We start from the raw sequence: 22,584 nt of genomic DNA, 5'->3' as shown, positions 1-22,584 counted from the left end.
GATTAGAGGTACTTGAATTTGAGTCCGTATTTTAAAGACTTGATTTGAGACTTGACTTGGACTTCATAACAAATTTTTTCCAAGAAGTTACTGAAATACTGACTGTTATCACATTTTGATTTCATTATCCACGTTACAAATCTTGTTCCTTGATAATTGTATACATTGTAACAGAAAACAACCACCAAAAATCACACTATTATGTAATTGAAGGCACAAGACATCAGTTCCTCTTTAACCTTATTAACTTTAGGCGTAGACTTGTACTTATGTAACACATAGGTTACATCACTTGTAACAAGTGATTTTGAGCTACAAAAAGTCGACATAATTCAAAATTCAAGGACCATTTGTAAAATTAAAAGTGTAGAATTGCAAAGGGACTTAATGATTTGAAAGTATCAACAAAAAATATTTGGAACATTTTTGGCCGGCCTAAAGAGGTCAATTGAGGCGAAACCAACGAGTTAGCCAAGGACCGCTCTGTGAGCACAATGACGGTAAATAGGACCGTCAAGTACTTGGGCTCACCTTTTATGTCCAGGCCCAGGTGTAATAATGGATTCACTATTGATCATTAACTCAGTCGCCCTGTCCCTGGTGATTACAGCCCGCCCTGAGGGAGGGTTAGCGTGGATAATGGAATTGTAAGTAAGTTGATAATTGACACATTTCAATTTTCTAGCAGGTTTCTACGAACTGTACTCCAGTAAATTCTTTGAATGTAGATAATAGGATTCTGGCACATTTGTATCCAGACAAATATATCCAGATATTTGTATCAATGAGATTTGTACCAAATCCCATTTATCTTAGCTCATTTACTATATATATATGTATGATAATTGAATAGGAACACATTCAGACCTTATATAGTATGTAATTAAAGTTAGTACTAATAATTTCACACAACATATTTATTTTTGTAATTAATTTTGTATTTTTCATATAATCAGCCAAAAGTGATAGATATTCTTTTTTTTTTTCGTAATGTCATTGTATTTTGCACATATATTTGTATTTTTCTTATCTTTTGCTTTTACGTATATTAAATCCTTCCATTGGATTGTTTGTTATTTTTTCCCCCTCTTGAATCCTCCCAAAGTGGTTCCAAAGACCATGTTCTATTCGAGGCCTTGACCTCCTGCCATGACAATTGGTTTTGCCAATGTAGTCATAGAAATTGTCGAACTCCTCCTCCCCATCAACATTCCTTGAACACTCAATGTTAATTGTTTCTTCCCATACTTGAACAATTACTTCATGAGGCACAAAGGCCATAGCCATCATAACTTTAACCAACCTGCCCAATTCGAAATCTTGATTTGGCCTCCTCTGCCTTCCTGATCTCAGCTGCATGTTTTCCTGAAAAGCTATGCGGGTTTTCGAATTGTCATTATTGCAAGATGTTGATGGAGCACCGCTTGGAGAGTAGACCTCTGAATTTAAGCCTTTCTTTCTTTCGACCAACGTATTATTTTCTGATGTATCACGGAAAGGTCTGATCAAGGCTGGAAAGGAGTTCTAGGCTATAGATACTACTCTAAATGATTAGAATACTAGGCAGACACTGGAGACCCGCCCAATGTTTGTGAGGGAGACATCTGGATGTTTAGTACATTTTGTCAGCTCCTCTGAGTTTTTTTTTTTGGTAATTGCCTATATAAGGAATACAGGGTATCAAGGAAGGTCCGTAAGTTCTTGTTTCCTCATCTAACTACCAGAGCCTTGTCCACAGAAAGCTCAAGTCTGTGATTGAAACAATATCTCTTTTTAGTTGTCGGGATATCATCTTAGAGCTTCCATCATCCTTTTCTTTGTACATTCTTTAACAGAGTTGCAGTAATTAGCAGGTCTCATCCAAAAATGGTTGAATACATGTAAATATATATATGTGCAGGTATTTGTGAGAAAAAAATAATAATGAAGGGATTTCCTTTTAACTACATTTTTTCCCTTTCAACTATATTGATCGTTAAAGTTGTAGAAAATATTACCTTTCGGTATACTAAAAAAATAGTCAAAAAGTGACATAGTATCAGTTTGAAGAAGGTTTGAGAGGAAAGCAGCTTAACTGTCATGAGGGTTTATTAGATTAGCGGCAAATAGCTATAAGAGTTAGGAAATAAACACAAAAAGCCAATCCGTGTCTAACAGCAGGGTCTTTTCATGTCAAATTAACGAGGACATGTCCCCCAACCCTCTCAGATTTGAATGATTTTTGACACAAAAGCTCAAATTTATCAGTAAATGAAGTGTACCAAATTTCTGCACATAATTCTGAGTCGTTTCTGAGATATAGGTACTAATCTCAGACCAAAATTTTAAACATCTCTTATACTTATGCTCCGTTTCTAAAAGAACAGGAGACAATTTCTTTTTGATCCCTTGTCGTAATGTATATGTTACGGGCAATGTGGAAAATCAGGCATATTGCCAGGCCAATCTATAAAGTTTCCAATAGAGTGGTCAATTTACTTTTATTTACATTGTCAAGTAAAATCGTTTTGGAAAATTGGATTTTTAAACAATTCACTGCAAGCAATTTGATAATTAAGGATTTGATAAGGATCCAAGTTCATTTCAAGCAATTTGATAGTCGTGTGCTTTTTTATTGAAATTTATACTGTATTCGGACAATCAAACTCATTTATGATCAAAAGGTGGGTTATCACCCACCGCCACTGCTTCCTTGAGTATCAAATACCCTTTAAAAATCACATTTTCTAAAATATTTGTACAATAAACTAAAAAAAAAAAAATTAAATATGACGCAGAAGAATAATATGATGGAAAACAAAGAAATTACATTCTTTGTTTTCAATCATACATGTCCTCCAAAGTGTCCTCATTCTTTCTACGTATTTTTTTAATATTTCTGGGACTGTACATATATTTAAACAATAGAATACTGTTACTTTTGGGTCTTTTTTATATCTTTACCGTTCAATACTTTGTACGTGCTCCAAAAAACCCCAGTGCCATCTCTTCCTTGACTATCAAGAACCTTAGTTCTTCTAAATTACTTAATGTCTAACAATTTTGCTCTTATACTTCGAGGGATCTGTTAAAGTATGTAACACTTTTGTTGTGGTTAATGACCCTCTTGCTACTTCTCCACAACCGAAAGGTTCAGTTGTTTTTATATATTCAATTTTATTTTGCAAAATATACTTCAGTCAAAATGTTGTACAGGTAGACAGCTGGTCCACAAGGGGGATCAAAACCTATCACCGCCACTATCTTGAGCATCCAGGACCCCTTCTAATAAACTATGATACATCCTGGCCTACGGGCTGTACAAGTGAACCATTGGTACAAAAGATGTATCATTACCCACTGACACCACTTCCCTGAGCATCAAGGACCCCTTTTCATATCCAGAATACACCCCACCCACAGGTTACGCAAATGAAACACTTGTCCCTAAGGGGAATCAAAACCTATCGCCACCCCTATCTTGAATATCCAGGACCTCTTCTAATATCCTATGATACGAAAAGGTAGGTAATTAGCCACCGCCCCCGCTTCATTGAGTATCAAGGACATTTGTTGTTCTCACAACTCAAGGGATCGAACTTTTTTGATTATTTTGCTTTGTGGGCTTTGTAAAAGTATGTGTAACTTTGGTAGTGTTTTATGACCGTCATGCAGCTCTTCTGCAACTGGAGGGTTCAGGGGTTTTTAATACTAAAATATTTGAATGAACGTGATAAAATGTGGGTATATCAGGATTACTACAGCAACAAGTAAAGATCTAATAAAAAATTACATTAGAATTGTTGATCCTATTTGATAATATTCGACCTAAACGGTTCTATGTTTCATATAAATTTTATTAGTGTCTTCAAAATAGACATGAACAAAAACTTATTTCAAAAAATCCTTTTTTTGCCCATACATAATAATTCCTATTTTTTTGCCTAAATATTTTTACTTATTATATCCTAAATAAAAACACATTCACCCAATAAACTACTTTTGCAACATATGGTGCTATTGGGGCATTGCTATTACAGAAGTCTCCCTTTTATTTGCAGATCAACTTATTTGTTTGGAGTCTGTTCAATTGTACCACTTAAAGACTTGTTCATTTTCATTCTACTGAATTGATGCGGTGAGTCACAATGTAACTTCCTTCTCTCGGGGAACTTCATCAACCCTAAGGAATGAGTCCTTGCAAGGCTTAAACTACTTTCTTACATTTAAATGTTTTAAGACATCATTTTTTGTCCCTAATCTATAAAATCTGTTTCCTGCTACATTGATCACAACAGTCAAGACGTAGTGGGGATCTATTTTTCCATTGTCGATACTTGGAACTGGGACTTTGATGCACTGTCCTACCTCAGTCTCCTTAAACTGCATTGACGAGAGTTGCATCATCCTGTTTGCTTGTTCTTTTTGCTGATTAGCTCCTCTCTATTGCGCTTGACCGTCCTGAGCAGATTGTCAAAGTGAGCAAATTAGATATGTCCAATCATCTTCACTTTCCCACATGACAACGCTGGAAGGATTTGAAGAGTTGCATTTAAGGCCGCAGATGGATTTTTTTGTTCTTCGGATACAGATTGTTGACAGAATACCCATTTATTGTTATCAACCGGTGTTCTCTCCTTGCCCTCCACTTCTGGCTTTTCCTTGTCTATATTTCCTCACATCTCCAATAAATGCTACTCCGTGGTTATATCACTCTATTTGGATAAATGTAAACCCTCAACTTCTAACTTTATTGGATGGCCATACAATGTTTGTTGTGAAATTTGGCCAATACCAGTGTGAAAGCGGTAATTTTTGGCATATTTAACAGAACACTGTCCATCAGCCCACTTACTTAACTTGTTGTCACGTTGCCACATCATAAGAATGTCTCCATTTGCTCTCTCATATGATTCCTGAGATTGTGAGCGATGGGGATTTCCATGCACAGTGGAGTGTATTACAGGATATATATAAAGGGGTGCTCGAGGCTCAGGGAAGCGGTGGGTAATGATCCACTTATTGAACCTACAGTCTTATGCACAACCTGTGGGGGAGGGGGAGTATTATAGGATATTAAAAGGGATCTTTGATGGTAGTGAAGCCGGTGTGTGGATAATAATCCACCTTTTGGAGCCATTGGTTCACTTGTACAACCCGTGATCGGGGGAGTATCATAGGATATTAGAAAGGGTCCTTGATAATCAGGATAGCAGCGGCGATAAATTTTGATTCCCCTTGTGAACAAGCGTTTCTTTAGCGTAACCTGTGGGCTAGAGATGAACTATTAAATAAAAATTTAATTCAATTTTAAGCCAAATATAGAAAATTGCCAAATCCAATTTTTCAAGGGCAAACTGCTTAAATAAGCTAATCTGGCAACTCTGTTAGAGTCTCAGAAAATCCGATATACTGTCAAATATTTTCAATGTTTGTACCTATTATGAGTGTTCTACGTTTTTTGATGATATTGTAACAATATTGCCCAAAAATACTACTTGAAGTGAGAATGAGTAGTAAGCCACACCTAAACATTAGGGGGTCCACACTGCTGCCTATAAGCCACAGATTGGACATGCTTGTACTAGATTATCCAATTCCTTGCAATGAAATTGTATCTCAATCAAATCCTTAATGATCAAATTGCTTAATAATCAAATTACCCACCATAATTTAATTTGACAATGTAAATGAAGTTAGAATGACCATCAACCAATCTATTGGAGTTTTTATAGATTTCCCGGGCATTTTGCACATTACCCGGCATTATACAAAACGCCCGATTTTCCACATTGCCTGTAACATATATTCTTATCATTTCTATTAATGCAATTTTGGCTATCATATACAAAAAGGTGTAGCCTTTTAATAAAATATTACATAACAATATTATACAGTATCGAATAAAAAATATAAAATTCCTTTTAAAAATTGTGAAGAATTGACAATGATAGTCAGGGATTACTTAAGAGATAACTAGCAGTTGGTGCAATTTACTTATTTGGCCAACTAATAGATTATTTCCGGCCTTTTTTTTGTTTATTTTTTGATGGAAAAGTTGACTGATGCAATTAAGGTAACGACGCATCATTGATTAACTCCTTTTTGTTGATCCGTTTATTTAGACGACTACATGATCAATTTCCCCTGAAATTTAATTGCTTACGAAAAAACAAATTTATTTAAGGAATTTCATTTTGAGATAGCACAAATGAAACAAAACTTTTTTCTCTTACATATTTCACCCTGTGAATTCACAGAGGACGTGTAGTTAGAAAAAAAGAGTTCTTGGTTTTAGGTTTAGTCCGGGAGTAAAAAATGTCCAAGGAGAACAATAAAAATAGAGATCATTTAAGGATGCTTTTAGTTAATTATTAATTTTTTTTTGCATTTAAGTTCTTAAAAATGAAATAGAAACAAGGATATTGCTCGTTTCTTGCTCAATATCTAAGCTTAATTGTAAATAAGTATCCAAATTTAAAGATTGTATATGTAATCCTTAGCATTGAAAATTCTTAATTAACAGAATGTATGTATTTATTGAATATTTATATAGAATGACTCAGTAAAATTTAAAATTTAACCAATAAAAATATAAGATTTATTTTTTGCATATTACCGATATGTATTTTTACCTATCATCTGCACTTTTCACTATAATAAAAAATGGTTATTTCAGTTACACAATAAAATTTTATTTCCATAGTTCTAATTCTAGTAGTACTTAAGGTGTAGATCACGATGAGGTTTTTTGTATGAAATTTGGAATTTTTTGAGTATTTTTAGTGTTTTATTATATTTGAGTTAAATTTCAAGCTAGACAAAAATAAGTAATTCACCTAAAATTAAACTTATTCTCTACAAAATAGTATGTTAATTCCAAATAAGGACTTATACTTCATTTGTTCATGATCATTCGACCACCAAAACATGGAATTTATTCGTGAAAAAACCACTTATTTGAGGGGTTTTGTTTGAAAATGAATAACGTCTTGGGTTTTCATTTGTTGTCAAACCAAAGGAATTCATTTAAAGCGTAAATAATTGGTCTTTATTTGTAAAGGAATATTTGCTTGTAGTATGTCTAAGTTTGCAGAAATATTGATTTGGTTTTGATTTTTTTAATGCATACACATTATCCACTACAATCCGGACAATCCTTGAAGTATTCATATAATGTCACTTTTTACTCTCAGTCCATTTTATTGTAGAAACCTAATATTGTTGTTATAATTTTTTTTTTAAAGGGGGAAGGTTATCTCAACAATAAGGCATGAGCCCTGTATATTTATATTAGTGATGCTATGATTCGAAAAAAAATCCAGATGCAGGTTTCGATCTTACCCATTTTAAATAATAGTTAAAAAATACCATTTTGCTATCAGGAGCGTCCACAAAAGAATATTTTAACCCCCCCCGCTTGGAACTTTTTTTAAAAATAATCTAAAAATTAAAATTTTTTGGAAAAAAAAATTGATACTTAGTTTTGGGGTTCTATTGATACAGCTGTTTGAAATAAATAATTTCCCATCATGCAAATAAATATTTTCTAAAATTACTTAAACTATTTTATTAGTAATTAATGGACTCCCATCTTGATGGAGTCAAACTTACATATATGTTTAACTTACACCTTATCAATTCAATATATTTTTCGTTCCCTGATGCCTTTACTCGGACTCGACTTGGTTCAATGCTAAATAAAAATCAAACTCTACTGTACTCAATGACTCTAATTCGATCATGGTAACTCGAACTCAACACTAATAATTACTATTTAGTAGAGTTGTTTAGAAGAAGGATTCCTCAAAGGGATTTACATAAATTTTTCTTTTGATTATGTCAACTACTTGTAGAGTAACTCTGATGATTTGTTATATCTTTGTTGGAGTCGGAGTAGACTTGAGAATCGACATCGCTGTAATTCCTGCCTATATCATTGCTACAAATGCAGTGGGCTTTGTGTTTATTTCTTTCTTCTCATAGTTGGCCGCTACTAATTTTATGAAACGCCATAAAAGCTATTCTTCTCTTCTCCCAAACATTCTTACAATTATCAGGGTGACCAACTTGATTTTTGGTTTAATTTTTTTAGCGGATAATATTATTTTCCTATATGATTGTGTTCATACTTTATATTTGGAAAATTTTGAGGTATACAGGGTTGAGCAATAAAACGTGGACTATTAATTGAAGTTAATTTTCTTATAATATAGGAAGCTTAGTGATTATTTTTGACATTCTGGTTCAGCCACCCTTTTTGCATAACCAACTATTATATACCTTTCCCCATCTTATCATCATGAGCCTTCAATTTTAAACTTGGAACTTGAAATATATTTCGAAATACTCTTATTTTGTCGTTTTATTAGTTATTTTTCTGAGAATATGGTTCACAATGGATTAAAATTTCATGGAGTGGGACGTTTTCAAAACTATTGTAACGGATAAAAACCGTCTAAGTCAATTATACGTAGTATATCTTTATTAAACATTTTGCTAATAAATACTTTCGTTATACCCTCAAAAATCATAATAAAGCAGGCAACTGATAAATACCGATGTGATTATCAGCATTTTAAACAATGATACCATATGTCTTACTCCCCCCTATCTCCTCGCACACGTTTTTCTCGACAATATTATCAACTATAATCATGAGGGAGCAAAAAGACAAAAGGCAGCGCATCTCAGATCTCCTAGATGCTGAAGTTGAGGTGGAGAGGATTATGAACATTATGAAATGCTCTGGAAACCTGGTTTTCAAGGTAGCCATGATGGAGAAGACTTCTCCAATAAATCAGGAGGGGAGAGGACAATTTAAAGAAAGATCCTGTCCAGCTGGGCCTAGAAAATCAAAGAGGACCCAACCAAATTTATGAATCGCCTCCCCAACGACTTCTCATTGGCTGTTAGGACTATCATGAGGGATTTGAAGGACGATTTTTTTAATAACTGAAAATAAAAGACTATTGAAGTATTTCTAAAGCAACCTCTCGAGTCCAAGTTTTTCTGACCAACACTGTACTTTATAACATGTACGTATGCAAAGTATATACCAATAGCTGAATCATTATATATGTACTTTATTTGGAATGAGTACTCATCTACTTTGAGATCCTTGATTTATAGGAAGGACCTCCCTTACTTTTTCTCTAGGTACATCATTTGTCAAATGTTTTTTCTAGAATATATGAATAATATATATTTTTTCACCAGAAATTGGACTATAATAATTGAGTACATTAAAAGGCTCTTCTTGCCAAGGTTAGACATAAATATTGTTATGCTGTATATTCAAAGGTTCTTCCATACGTCCATAAGTTTTAAAATAAAGTTTTTATTTGATTCTACTATACATACATTGGATTTATGAAACGTGTATTATCTTTCATGGCCGTACAAACATTTTACATTCCAACCCCTGAGCTAATAAATAGATTATATCATGAAGAAAGGATTTCAGTATATACTCGGTTATTTTTAAAAGAAATTAGTGTTATCCTTATATGTTAATAGTCCCAAATATTAATAAATCAAGATATTTAAGTCATGGAAGAGTAACATGTTCTATAAATACTCAATCATATTTGGAATTTTCGTTGAGGTCAGCTTTGTTGACACGTTTAACGGGCCCAATATGAGGGTGGCAGGAAAGGGGTCACTAGGAAATACTACCAGTGAGAAAATTTGATTGACCCATTCAAGAACATCAATAAGGAGGACAGTACAGTCCTTTTTTTTCTTTTCATTTCAACAAACTCAGGCCTTTATTACATTATTGTCTAGTTTTTTGTAGTTTCCTTCGTTTATTATAATGTTTGATTGAGTGAGTTGATAATTGTTAGGTTATTTTGTTATGAAAAGTTGAGAGTTCCAATTAATTATATTTCCCTAATTTTTAAGGATCTACATAAGAATTGAACGTAAGAAGACCAAGAAGTCTTCTAAAGAGTCAATATATTTCATATTTAACCAAATGGAAGATAAAAACCCATTCAAACTTTTCTGGGAGATACAGGATTTAATAATTAAATATTAATTCGGGGTTCAGTACATTATACTTGCATATGAAATATAACATGGTTTCAGCCAGCCAATATTAGTACATACAATTTTTTTGATTTAACAGCATGTTAAATAGTATGATGGGTTTATAATATTTATTTATTTTCTCCCTCCATTTAAAAAAAATTGGCCTGAGTTTATATATTCCTATCTATGTGGGTTATCCTTTTCTCTAGTACTCGTTGATAATGTCGTGTTAGTTCTTATTTATTCGGTCTAGTCAAGTCTTAGAACAGGTTCTATCAGTCCTTGGGACCGATGTTTAAGACTGTCAGTACTAGAACTGATTAAAAAAATGAAGAAATACAGTTGAGTGACCCCAAAACTTTAAAAGTTATACATAAGATATATAGCTCACCCTGTATACACATTCTTTGTTATATGTGGACACGTCTTCAATATTTCATTGATGCGACTACATTGCTATTTCTTAGATAAAAATATTTTTATGATATACATCAAGGAGCATTATACACAATGCACTCCATGACTATTTTTCATACTTTCAGACAGTCAGATAAACATACTTTATTAACAAAGATATTTTTTTTTTGTGTAGAATAAAATTAATTTTATGCGAATCAAGTAATATTTTTTAAATTCAAAATAAAACTAACAACAAATATTTGAAGGTTACTCAACACATCGATTGAAGTTGAACTTTTCTTCTTTCTGGGTGCTGCTTTTTTCAATTTAAGTCCGTATTTTTTTTTAAATTATGCTTAATTATACGTTATTATATCGAAAAATGTATCCCCGATTTTGGGAACAAATGAAGAAAAACAATGACCTGATTTGCGAGGGGTTGATAATATTTCATAGGACAGGACATACAAGGTTTGGGATTTTACATCCCGAACAAGTTTATACCTCGATACCTTCACAACCTTAAGATCTATGTTTATAAACTTGTGTTTATCTGATTTGGCTGACGAAACTGTAAAAGAAAACATATAAAAACAATTTTTAGATGTCATCGGATTACGAACGACGTGCAGTCATTATTGTGTGTCTCCGTGCTGGGCGCACCCCCTAGGAGATTATTGAGTTAAAGAAGTTGCCCAAATCAACTGTTTACGATGTTGCCAAGCCTTTTAAGGAGTCTAATGGGTCGCGGAAATACCAACAGTAAAGGCTAAGGCTCGTTCTAAGAGCAAAAAGATCACTCAAGACTTCAAGAAATGTTTTGGTGAAAGGAAATGTGGCCTCTTAACTCTCCGGATCTGAACCCCTTGGACTAATATGTGTGAGGCGTCTTATAAAGAGAGTCCAATAAACATATATATAAAACTGTTGTCTCCTGGTGAGCTTTTCTTTATTCTATTGGAGTTAATCTTGCTCCAAAGAATCTTTTTTTTAATTCGAAGGCTAATAAAAAATAAAAAAAAAATAATCATAAGTAAAAATATTGAAACCAAATATAATGTTTGCTGTATATAAAAATCTGTTGAGTTAAGAAACTATATCGGGTGGGAATTTTCCGAAACATGCTTAGAGATCAATATCGTGGTAATCCTAAAATCTAGGTTTATGAATGTGCGCTCATCAGATACAATTGACAAAACTGTAATAATAATAAAAATAAAAAGTCCTTAGGATGTCCTCGGAATACGAATGCCGTAAGGCCATTTTGTGTGCCTCTGTGACGGGTGCACGCCCAAGGAGATTATTGAGCTTACAAAGGTGCCCAAATAAATTGTTTTCGATGTTTTCAAGGCTTTCAAGGAGTCTGATGGGTCGGGAACACCTGCAATTAAGAATCATGATTGTTCTGAGAGAAAAAATCGCACTCTAGACTTCCTGAAGTGTTTTGGGGAAAGGAAATGAAAACCCAGGACTACTATGTGTGGGTGGTCCATGAAAGAGAGTATCATACACGTGCGCATAACACCGTTGACTCCTTGTAGGCTTCCATTCTCGAGGCAGAGGCCAACATGAACAAGGAGTTCTTTAATTAATTCCTGTTGTTGAAGCTGGAGGTGGTTGGTTTGAGTGATGGACCTCACTATGAACCCTTACATATAAGAACAAAAGATTTGTTAATCAATTTAGGGAAATCAATTGAAATATACATTATCCTTAAATTGTCCGGATTTAAAATCACCACCCTGTCAATACTAAAAATAAATACAGTATTTTTTTAATTGAAAAGTTGAATATCAAAGTATATATAACTTAATACTTTTTTTTTTTTTTTTTGAAAAACATGTTTATTGAACATGAAACCAATGGTCCATAAAGTCCAGCAATACAAAAGACTCATCACAAATTATCCTTACCGCAATTATATTTACATTTTCATGGAGGTCATGAAGTCCTTCCTATGCATATAACTTAATCCAAAATGTCATATTTTACTGAGCTTGAATCATAACTCACAATTTTTTCTATTTGAATGAATTATTGACACTATTAAAAAAAGAAATCACTACAGACTTCTTGTTCGAACTGGATGGGAGGGTTTCATTGTCTACCAATACATAAATCCCTCAATTGTTGAAAACTTTTTTGTCAAGATCCTACAAAAGGAGATAATTGAGATTATGAGAATACATTTAGAAGTTCCAGTTTTACCTGTATAATTACTAGATGACCTTAATTACCTTTCAAACTCAAATCAATGTTGGAGGACAGCGTAGACAAGGATTTTTTAGAGGTTCGTTTGAAAAGTCCACGCAAAGTCCGAGAGATGGCAATACTGGCGCGTATCGAGGTTACGTTTAGTTATTAGCATCTCTTGGAAGAACACACACCAACTTTCCGTTAGATTGGTCTATTTCTTTCTCTTTTGCATTCAATTTAAAAATTAAAAAATTAAATATCAAAATGAAAATCTTTAAAAAAAATATTTAAAAATCCATAGCTATTCTCGAAAATTTTCCAAAATCCACAGTTTTTTTATAAAACATTTAATTTTTTTTGAAAAAAATTTAAAAAATTCATAAACATTTTCCAAAAATTTGAAATATTACATTTTTCCAAAAAAAAAAGAAAAAATCTCAAAAATCCATAGCTGTTTAAAAAAAAAATATGCTAAAAATCCATAGCTATTCACAAAAATTATTTTTTTTTTTAAATTGAAAAATTAAATTCCAATATGAAATTTTTTGAACAAAACTTCAAATATAAGATTTTCCAGTGAAAAGGAATAATTCGTTATTTTTTTGGGTCGGGCTATTGCCCATCCAGCCACGCCTTGAGACGGCCCTATAATGATAACAGCTTTGAAAAATAAAAAAAGCCATGTACAGATTGCCAACCAGAAATAGCTTCTCCCACTTTCTAGAGGTATATTTTATACATCTTTGGTGATTACTATTAACAGTTATGCCAATTTTTTTTAACTCAGTCGTTTTTTTTGGAGTTGGACACTTGAAGGGGGAATTTTCTTTTCCTTAACTGTTGTAATTATTATTTAATTCCAGAGGAGTGAACTTTCTTTTCTATTACATACATTGGTAAATACGAAACCGGATTGAATATTTAAATATGTTAATAAAGAGGGATTTGTTGCGGGGTTATAATTGTAAGTCTCAAAGTATAATTAAAGAATCGACATCGGTGTAATGCTTACCTAGATGTCTTTGTGTATTGTATTTCCCCCTCCTCACAACTGTTTGTAGCTAATCTAAGGAAACGTCATGAGAGCTAAGTTGCTCTCATTCAAATTGTGAGGGTTAACATGTTCCTTTTTGGTTTATTTTTAACATGTTAAAAATTGCTATTGATTAGTATCAGCCACTTTAAACTATAGTGTGTCCCTTGCTCTCTGATACGTTATATTTTTCAGAATAGAGAGGAATAATTAATTAATATTTTGCTCTCGTCAACATATACTTTGTTAAAAATGTACGTTCATTGTAATTTAGCCAATATTCACATCCTTATTGATAATTATATGAGTTAAATCCCTCTTGTTTGTTATTTAAGGAATAAAGTAGAACTTATTCAAAACTATAGGCAAAAATAAAAACATTGTCAATGTATGGTATACTAATTTATAATCGTTGTCATTTACTAAATATATTTTGATATTTGACATTTAAGTTTGCCAAACAACATATTTATTAGTCTGAAGTCTTGCAATTCAAAACGTTATTGGGTGATTCAAAAGATGTGAGTAGCTGGTAGTAGTAAATTAATTACATCCATCCATATTTTAGTACATTAATTAAGTTAAATTTTTGAAATACTTCATTCAGAGTTAAAATAAAACCTTTCACTTCATATTCAAACAATTGATCGTAAATATTGAAACCTTGAATGGAAAATATATCTGGAAGATACATTTTTTGATTGCCAGATCCCTAAAATATTTCGATGGCAAACCAATGATGAATCTATGATTTTGCCGATTCAGGAAAGAATCATTAGATAAAAGTTTTACAGGAGAGTGGGCTATAATGGAGTAGTAGAAAGAAGATCATTAAGGAATAAATCAAGAGGATGGTAAATTGTGTTTAAAAAGATCAACAGAGTCATATCAAGCTATATTATAATTCTTTAGATATTATTGTCTTGTTTCTACTGTTTAGTTCAAACAATATACAGAGTCCGGACTCAAAACTTGTAGTTACATTTAATTTAAAAACATTTAATTACAAGCCTTCATTAGACAATCAAGCGACAGCTGAAACAAAAATAAACAAGTTGTGTTTTTATCCCATGCCTCTAAGTGTAGAATGGTGTAGCAACAACAAAAAAGGCAGTGCCTGTGAAATCTCCTCCGCAATATGGCTGTCTTCTGAGCCCTGAGCTCGACCCTCTGCACTTTACAGTTGAAGGGTCTTAGAGAAGAATGTATAAAGGGGCCTCGCTCTGAGCGGTCATCATGACAGTGGTAGACGCCATGGAAACGGCCTTCTCTTGACCGGCATATTGAGGCTCTGATTGCTTGTGAAGGAGGACTAATTGAATAACAAATATAGCTAAATATAGTATTAAACAGGTCAAAATTGTTTTTGTGTTGGCTTTCCTTGGCTCTATAAAATTCACGTTTTTCGTGATTAAGTACTACTTTTAACGATTTTGGGTCCCCACTCTCTATGTGGTAATGTGGTATTCCAAATTCATAACTCAATCGCTTATTTTTAGTCATACTTGTTCTTAAAGTTGGTTTCTACATGGAAAACAGTTTTCACAGGAGATAAAGTGAAAAATGGTAGGATTGAGTTAATAGACTATTTTTCCAATCTTGCAACCCATTTCCAATTTTCACAAGAGGCTATGTTTCATACATACTTTTCCTCATAGAGTCGTCCATTATTGATTCTATTTGTTTATCTATGTTAAAACTATAAAAGTATCAGACCTGTCTTGAATTTCCAGACCAAAGCCCAACCGGATCAAGATGGATTTTTTTGTTGAGTGGTCAGTCTATACCGTAGTTGAAATGAATTGATCAAAATTATAAAGGTATCAGACCGGTCCAAGACCTAAGCCCAACACTAGTGTTTATCTTCCTCGAAGGTTGACTAGTTGGATTCACTTATAGCAGTGTCACTATATGAATTTTCATTTGCTATGCAATTCTAATTCCTCAAAATATTTTTGCAATTGTAAACAACAATTCTATTCATATGGTCAGTAATGTCATATTTAATATCATTTGCACCGAAAGAATATTTCTCTATCAATGTAAACATTTTCATGTTCACTACACTTATTTAAAAAAATGCATTATCCAGTACACCTGCAAAAAAAAATACTAAAAAAAATGTACTTCTGCGTAGCATCTAGTTAATTAGTTCTACTACAAATCCTACAACAATTATCCTTATCAAAATGAAGAAGTTATGTGAATGCAATCGTGTTTTATTTTAGAATAGAAAATACCACAATATATTGCTGTAATTACAATTTTATTTTTGTGGTACTATTTTTCCTCCTACAAACATGGAATACACAATAGAAGGATAGGAAAAAGAGGAAATAAATTTATACGTGCTATACATTAGTCGTCATAACATTGTCTTTTTTTTTCTATGACTTTAAAATATACATATATACTTTCTTAATTGATTATAAATTCAGAAAGCAATCGATCTTTACTTGCTCATGCTACTACTCCACAAATGGAGATGGAAGACTTAATCAATATAATTAGGATCGTCTGTAAGGTGAGGGGCTTAAAGGACTCTAACTCTCTAAATTGTGAACTTATATTTGTTGCTATTACATTTTTGAATTACAATATCCCTCTGTAATCAAAATTTTATCCTTATAAAAAAAATCTTAATTTTTATATAAAGTTATCGACTTGTTTCATATGTTTTTTGTGTGTTCCAAAAATAGTTTTTTGTTTGGATTTTTGTTACTTTTGGGGAAATTTTGTTTGCCCATTTTGACATATACAGGGCGCTGAACAAATTTTACGGTGGGCAAAAACAATGACAATGAGGGAGGCCACATATCCTTGGGTCAGAAATCAGCAAAGTTTTGGGTGCAGAACTCCAATTTATGGAGCTTTGGACGCAAAATACTTCTAACCGTTATGCTTCTCAAAAAACAAATTAAACATATTGTATAGCTGAAACTGTAACTATATGTTCATAGTAAGTGTACTACCATAAAAATCGACCATTCTAAATTTACATTGCTTTCAAAATTTGAAAAGTGAATGTTGACATTTTATGAAACAATCATTCATTGTGCTTTGTAATGCCCTCATTTATTAGGGAGTCGTAATTATATCCAGCTGAAAAATTTATAAAGGACTGTCATAGTTTCTGCCACCGCGTTGAAGTAGTAAACTTTGTAAGTTTTGAAAGTTCATTAGTATATGTAGAATTTCGCAAAGTTTTTATTGAAATTAATGGATTTATTAAAAAGTTGTTAGCAAGGGTTCAATAGTTAACCCCCATTTTGGAACATTGAGTACTTTCACCTTAAAGTATTTTGCCTCATAACATTTTCCCTTAAACCAATTTTGCCTCAAGGATATTTTGATTTAAAATATAGATAAATAATAATGAAATTATACCCAAGAGTTCAATGCATACATACAATCGAAATTTCACTATGTAATAGTTCGAGCCAGAGACAAAATAGTAAATAAAGTTAGTACTATAAGAAGAATAAAAATAAAGAAACAGGACAAAAAATATAATTATGAGCCAACGATTTGACCCAACCCTACCCTACCCTAGTGGTGTCTACAAGAATTCGCTTTATTAATAGTTAATACAATGTTGTGTCACAACCTATCTTGCAACAAAAAAATAAATAAAATAAGTTGAATTATTATTTAATCATAGTTAATGGAAATTGTTCAGACCTTAACAAGAGTCAATTCTAATAAAATCGTTCAACGTTTAGAATAAAGTATTATAGGTATCTAGGTTTTTGAAAGGCAAGTCTAATCATCCCAAAGCTTTTCAATGACAATCCATTTCTCTTTTTCTGCGATCTGAAGGGAGCTTATGCGAATATACAAGGGCATCCGCAGGATTATATATATATAGGGTAAGTTACGGATCGTCGGACGTTTCAAATTGTCAGACACTTAAAGGTTAAGTTGTAACAATTCTTTAGTACTTCAATCAAGGATATCAAAAGAGATTGTTATGTAATCATCCCACATTTTTAAATAATTCAGTAAAATTTCGAATCAATTGATGGTATAGTTTTTGAAAAACAAAATTTTAAAGTTCGAGGTTCTAATTATTTGTAGTAAAAATTCAGCACTTCTATATTTGGTAGTGTGTGATAATATGAAGATATTTCCTCTCCATTGAGTTATATAAGAACAAAACTCTCATGTTCGGGTTCAATAGGATTTTTTTACATTAGTATTTTATTTATTTGCTGGATTTTTGTCATATTATTTGCGAAATAATCGCTGTCTGTTAATATGAACCAAATAATTGACAAGTTTATATTATCGGACAGTTTTTTAAATTGAATAAAATGACAAATAGCCAAATGAATAGCTAGATACCGAAGAAAATCTCATTCAAATAGCTGTTGCTCAGAAAGAAGAAAAGGAGGAAGAGACGTACGGTTCATTCAACTCCCTCACGCCTCACATCAATCGTATTAATACTTAATAAAAGGGAACACGTTTTTATCTGTGCATCCAACTCCGTCTCGAGAAGGAATATCCTACTCATCACCTTGGGAAATTTTCAGCATTTCATTTTCAAGCATAAATAATTGTTATGGACCCCCTAACAGGCGCTCATACCAACATTAAGTTTATCGGATTAACGACACTATTTTACTTGAAGCATTGTCAATGTGGAGAGTTAAATCTTTAAGTCATTTTGATGAATACCTTTTATTGAGGGAAAAATATGAAAAGACGACAGAAGAATCTTTAGCCAATATTATGTTCCACCTTTCTCAACAAAGAGATTTTTTAGAACGGTAATGCAAAGATGTCTAAATGCAAATTGTTGTAATTAATAATGATAAATGAAATCGAAGAATGTAAAAGGTTAGAACATCTAACGGATTACAAATGATAACTCTTGATTGTTAAAGTAAATGAATGACTCAGAGTTGGAGACACTTTCTCTTCACAATTGATCCAACATATTACCAGAATAATATAAATTTTGACATGGAAGAGTCTCAATAAAATATATAGTTATATTGGAAACAAGGACTTAACTTTCAAGGGTTGACGATATGAGCAAACAAGACACGATAATTATAGCACATCTTTGCAAAGTTGATTACTTCCCGAGGTTCCATGAGTTGAAGTGAAGCAACACGGAGTCCAAAGACTCCATAGATACTTGGCTAGAGTTAGAATTCGAGTGGAGATTTAACAGAGAATCGGATATTGGAGTATCCATGGAATACACGATATTATATCGCATAACTGGGTCCATTATATTCTTTCCCGAGACGGAGTTGGAAACACAGACATGATCCTTTATAAATTATATTAATTAATAATACAACAAAGAGAGGAGTGATGATTCTTCTTTTTCTAATTTCTTCTTTTAACTTATGTACCGTGTATCTGTTCCTTCTTCTATTCGTTCTCATAAAATAATATTAGATCCTGCGTACAAGATTAGGCTACGATGTATTTTGAATTTTATTCACCCAAGAGATAAATATTCAAACAGCATTTGCAATCCTATGTATATTTATAGCCTATATTTTTGGTATTTCATGGTGTCTCAAATGAAGAAACATGATTAGAATAACGTCAGAAATTAAATTTTTTGATCTAAAACTTGTCCAAATTTATGCATTTTGGGTATTTTTTGTGAGTGTTTTTAAATCTTTAATAATCTCTTTATTCAATATTTTAATGAAAATATTTTGATACAAAACTTCTGACTAACATATTTATCAATGTGTTTATTTAAAAAATATCTCAAATTTAACGCACAATGTCACATTAACACCTCGTCAATGTGTTCGACGATCTGTAACTTACTCCATTTGTTGTTGTTGTTTTCGAAAAAAAAAAAAAAAAAAAAATTAAAGTTAAATTTTTTTCTAAAAAATTTAATTTGCTGTGAATAACTATAGACTTTTGAAAGAAAAAATAATTTTCTGTGAATAGCTACAGGTTTTTTAATTTTTTTTCCCAAAAATTTAATATTCTAGATTTAAATTTTCAAATTTTTTCCAAAAAATTAAATTTTCTCTGAATAAGTATAAATTTTTGAATTTTTTTACCAAAAAATATAACTTTCTGTGAATAACAACGACTTTTTGAAATTTTTTTCGGAAAAATTTAATTTTTTTTGAATAACTAAAGGTTTTGTAATTTTTTGCCACAAATTTTTTTTCTTTGTTAATAGGATTTTTGATTTAAAAAAAACAAGTATATCCTCACAAAAAAAAAAAAAATCCTGTACACGGCCCTTTGCTCCCATTTTTACATTCAATAGTTAACTATTTTCCTTAAAATTATACAACTTAGTTGTTTATGCCGCCAAAATGGATGGCATCAAAATTGAAGGTGACTCCATCTTGTGGAATCATATTTTTACAACATAAAATAAACAAATTTCCAGTAAATCTTGATGAAACTTCATCTAATAGTTACTTTAATTATATGAAAAGACATAACATTTGCAATGAATACTAATTGTTGTCAATAATACATAGTGATATTTGAGTTAAATCAAAGTAAATTGTATGATTCATCTTTTTTTGGATCGATTAGTTACAAAAAAAAAAGGAGATAATTAGAGAAAAAGATTTTATTATTTCTATTCAAATACTAAATCTACAAATAATGAAATAAGATTATATAACGATGTAATAACATATTTTAAATATATTAAGATCTTATCCATTAATAAAAATACAGAAGCCGAACTACTAAGGTATTCTTTTTCTAAGTTGAAGTTACGAGTGGATAAAAAAGCTAGTCGTTTGTATACAGGGATATCTGTAGGGGTTTGGGCTTGAGCCACCCCAAATGAAGGAATTTTTGCTTTTTACTAGAAAATTTAATATATAAAATTCCATTTTTCCAAAAAGTTTTATGTTCTGTGAAGAGCTATTGACTTTTGAAGTTTTTGTCGAAAAAATTAAATATTTAATTTTTTGTTCCAAATTTTTTTCCAAAAAACATTATTTTTTGTGAACAGCTGTTGAGTTTTGAATTTTTTTTTTCAAAAAATTAATATTTGAATTTTTCAAAAAAAAAAATATATATTTAATTGAATTTATTTTCCAAATATTGAATTTTTTGTGAACAACTGTGAGTTTTTGAAATTTTTCCCCAAAAAATGTAATATTTGAAATTTTTTATAGAATAGCTATAGATTTTTTTTCATACAATTTTATCTTTTGTGAATAGTAATGGATTTTTGAAACTTTTTAAAAAAAAATTTAACAATTGAAATTTTTTGAAAAAAAACTTAACTTTGAAAAATAAAATTTCAAATTTTTTCAAAAAAATAATTTTTCAAAATTTTTCCAAAAACCAAGCCTTTCCCAAAATATAATGCTGCGAACACCTTTGTGTAATCTTACGTGTAAGAGATTTGATTTAATAAATAATGATTAATTATGAGATGACGATATCCAATTAATCTAAGTCACTCATAGACAGATTAGCAAACATTTCATACTGTGAATGAAATTACACATCATTAGTGAGTCCGTCCTTATTTAGGACTGAAGACTGCAACAGTCCCTTCCAATTTACTCTCGATTTAGTTCAGTTCAGTCTGGCATATCCCTCCTAAACATATATAAGGTTAGGTGCTTAATGATGTCATTCAACTGTATTTCTTCTTATTTTAATCAGTTATAGTACTGACAGTCCGAAGGACCCATAGTCTTAAATTCCTTTTCATAAGGACTAATAGAACAAGTCTTAAGACTGTACTTAAGGGCGTCCGCGGAATAATATCTTAGGGGGAGGCTTGGTTTTGTTTTTTTTTTGAAAAAAAATTGAAAAATTAAATTTTTTTGAGTTATTACAAAAAACTAATTAGTTTTTAGAAAACGATTTCCAAAACCCACAGCCTTTAACAAAAAAAATAACTGTTTGAAAAAAAAAATCAAATATTACATTTTTGGAGAAAAATTTCCAAAAATCTACTGCTGTTCGCAAAAAATTAAATTTTTGGAAACAAATCTCAAAAATTAAATTTTCAATTATAAAATTTTGTGGAGAAACATTTCATAAGAATATCATATATTAAATTTTCTCCTAAAATGTAATTTTTTTTTAATTTACAGCCCCTAAACCCCACCCCTTTTTTGGACACCCTTGGTGCCGGATTGAATAAATTACGGACTGGCTCAACAAAAATAAAAAGGAATGGATAAATTCGATTAATTTTATAGATATTTTATTATCTACATCTTTACAAATAAGGAAATGAGAGACCAAGGAGTGATAACTCCTGACATTCCAAGAATGTATCTTTTCTTAGATTGGTATTAGGTAGATAAATCCTCCATCAATGGTTTGTTTTATTGTTGATTTTAAGAATAACAGGGATATTATAATGTACATAGTGGATAAGTAGATACGTACGTTGAACTTCTTGGAAGGTGGCTATTTACTTCAAACTATCGAATGACCTTGTCCAATACTTATTTAACTCATTAAATTACTATGTACATATATACGAAAATCTGTTTTTAATACCTATGTGGATTTTGTATTTTAATCTCTTCATAAAATGATGTAGTACATATTTGATATATTATTATTACTCATTAGATAATTATCAATGAAAGGATTGGAACGATGATCCAAATAATATTTTATATAAATATGTTCAAGAGTGTATTTAAGGGGAGGGGGGGCCTGTAGCCCCCCCCTCAATTAAGAAATTTTTGATTCTTAGTAGAAAATTAAATATTTTATCTTTAATTATTTTTTCCAAATTTTTTGGGGAAAAAATTAGTTGTCTGTTAATAGCTACAAATTTTAAAATTTTTCTCCGAAAAAGTTAATATTCAAAAATATTTTTCAAAAACTTTATATTTGAAATTTGGTTTTAGATATTTTTTCTTAACAGCTCTTGATTTTTTAATTTTATTTGACAATAACAATGAATTTTTGAAATTTTTCTCGGAAAAATTTAATAATTGAAAGAT

This window comes from Lepeophtheirus salmonis, chromosome 1, assembly GCF_016086655.4.
Source record: "Lepeophtheirus salmonis chromosome 1, UVic_Lsal_1.4, whole genome shotgun sequence".
Classification (NCBI taxonomy): Eukaryota; Metazoa; Arthropoda; class Copepoda; order Siphonostomatoida; family Caligidae; genus Lepeophtheirus; species Lepeophtheirus salmonis.
Note: the sequence above shows the minus strand (reverse complement) of the source record.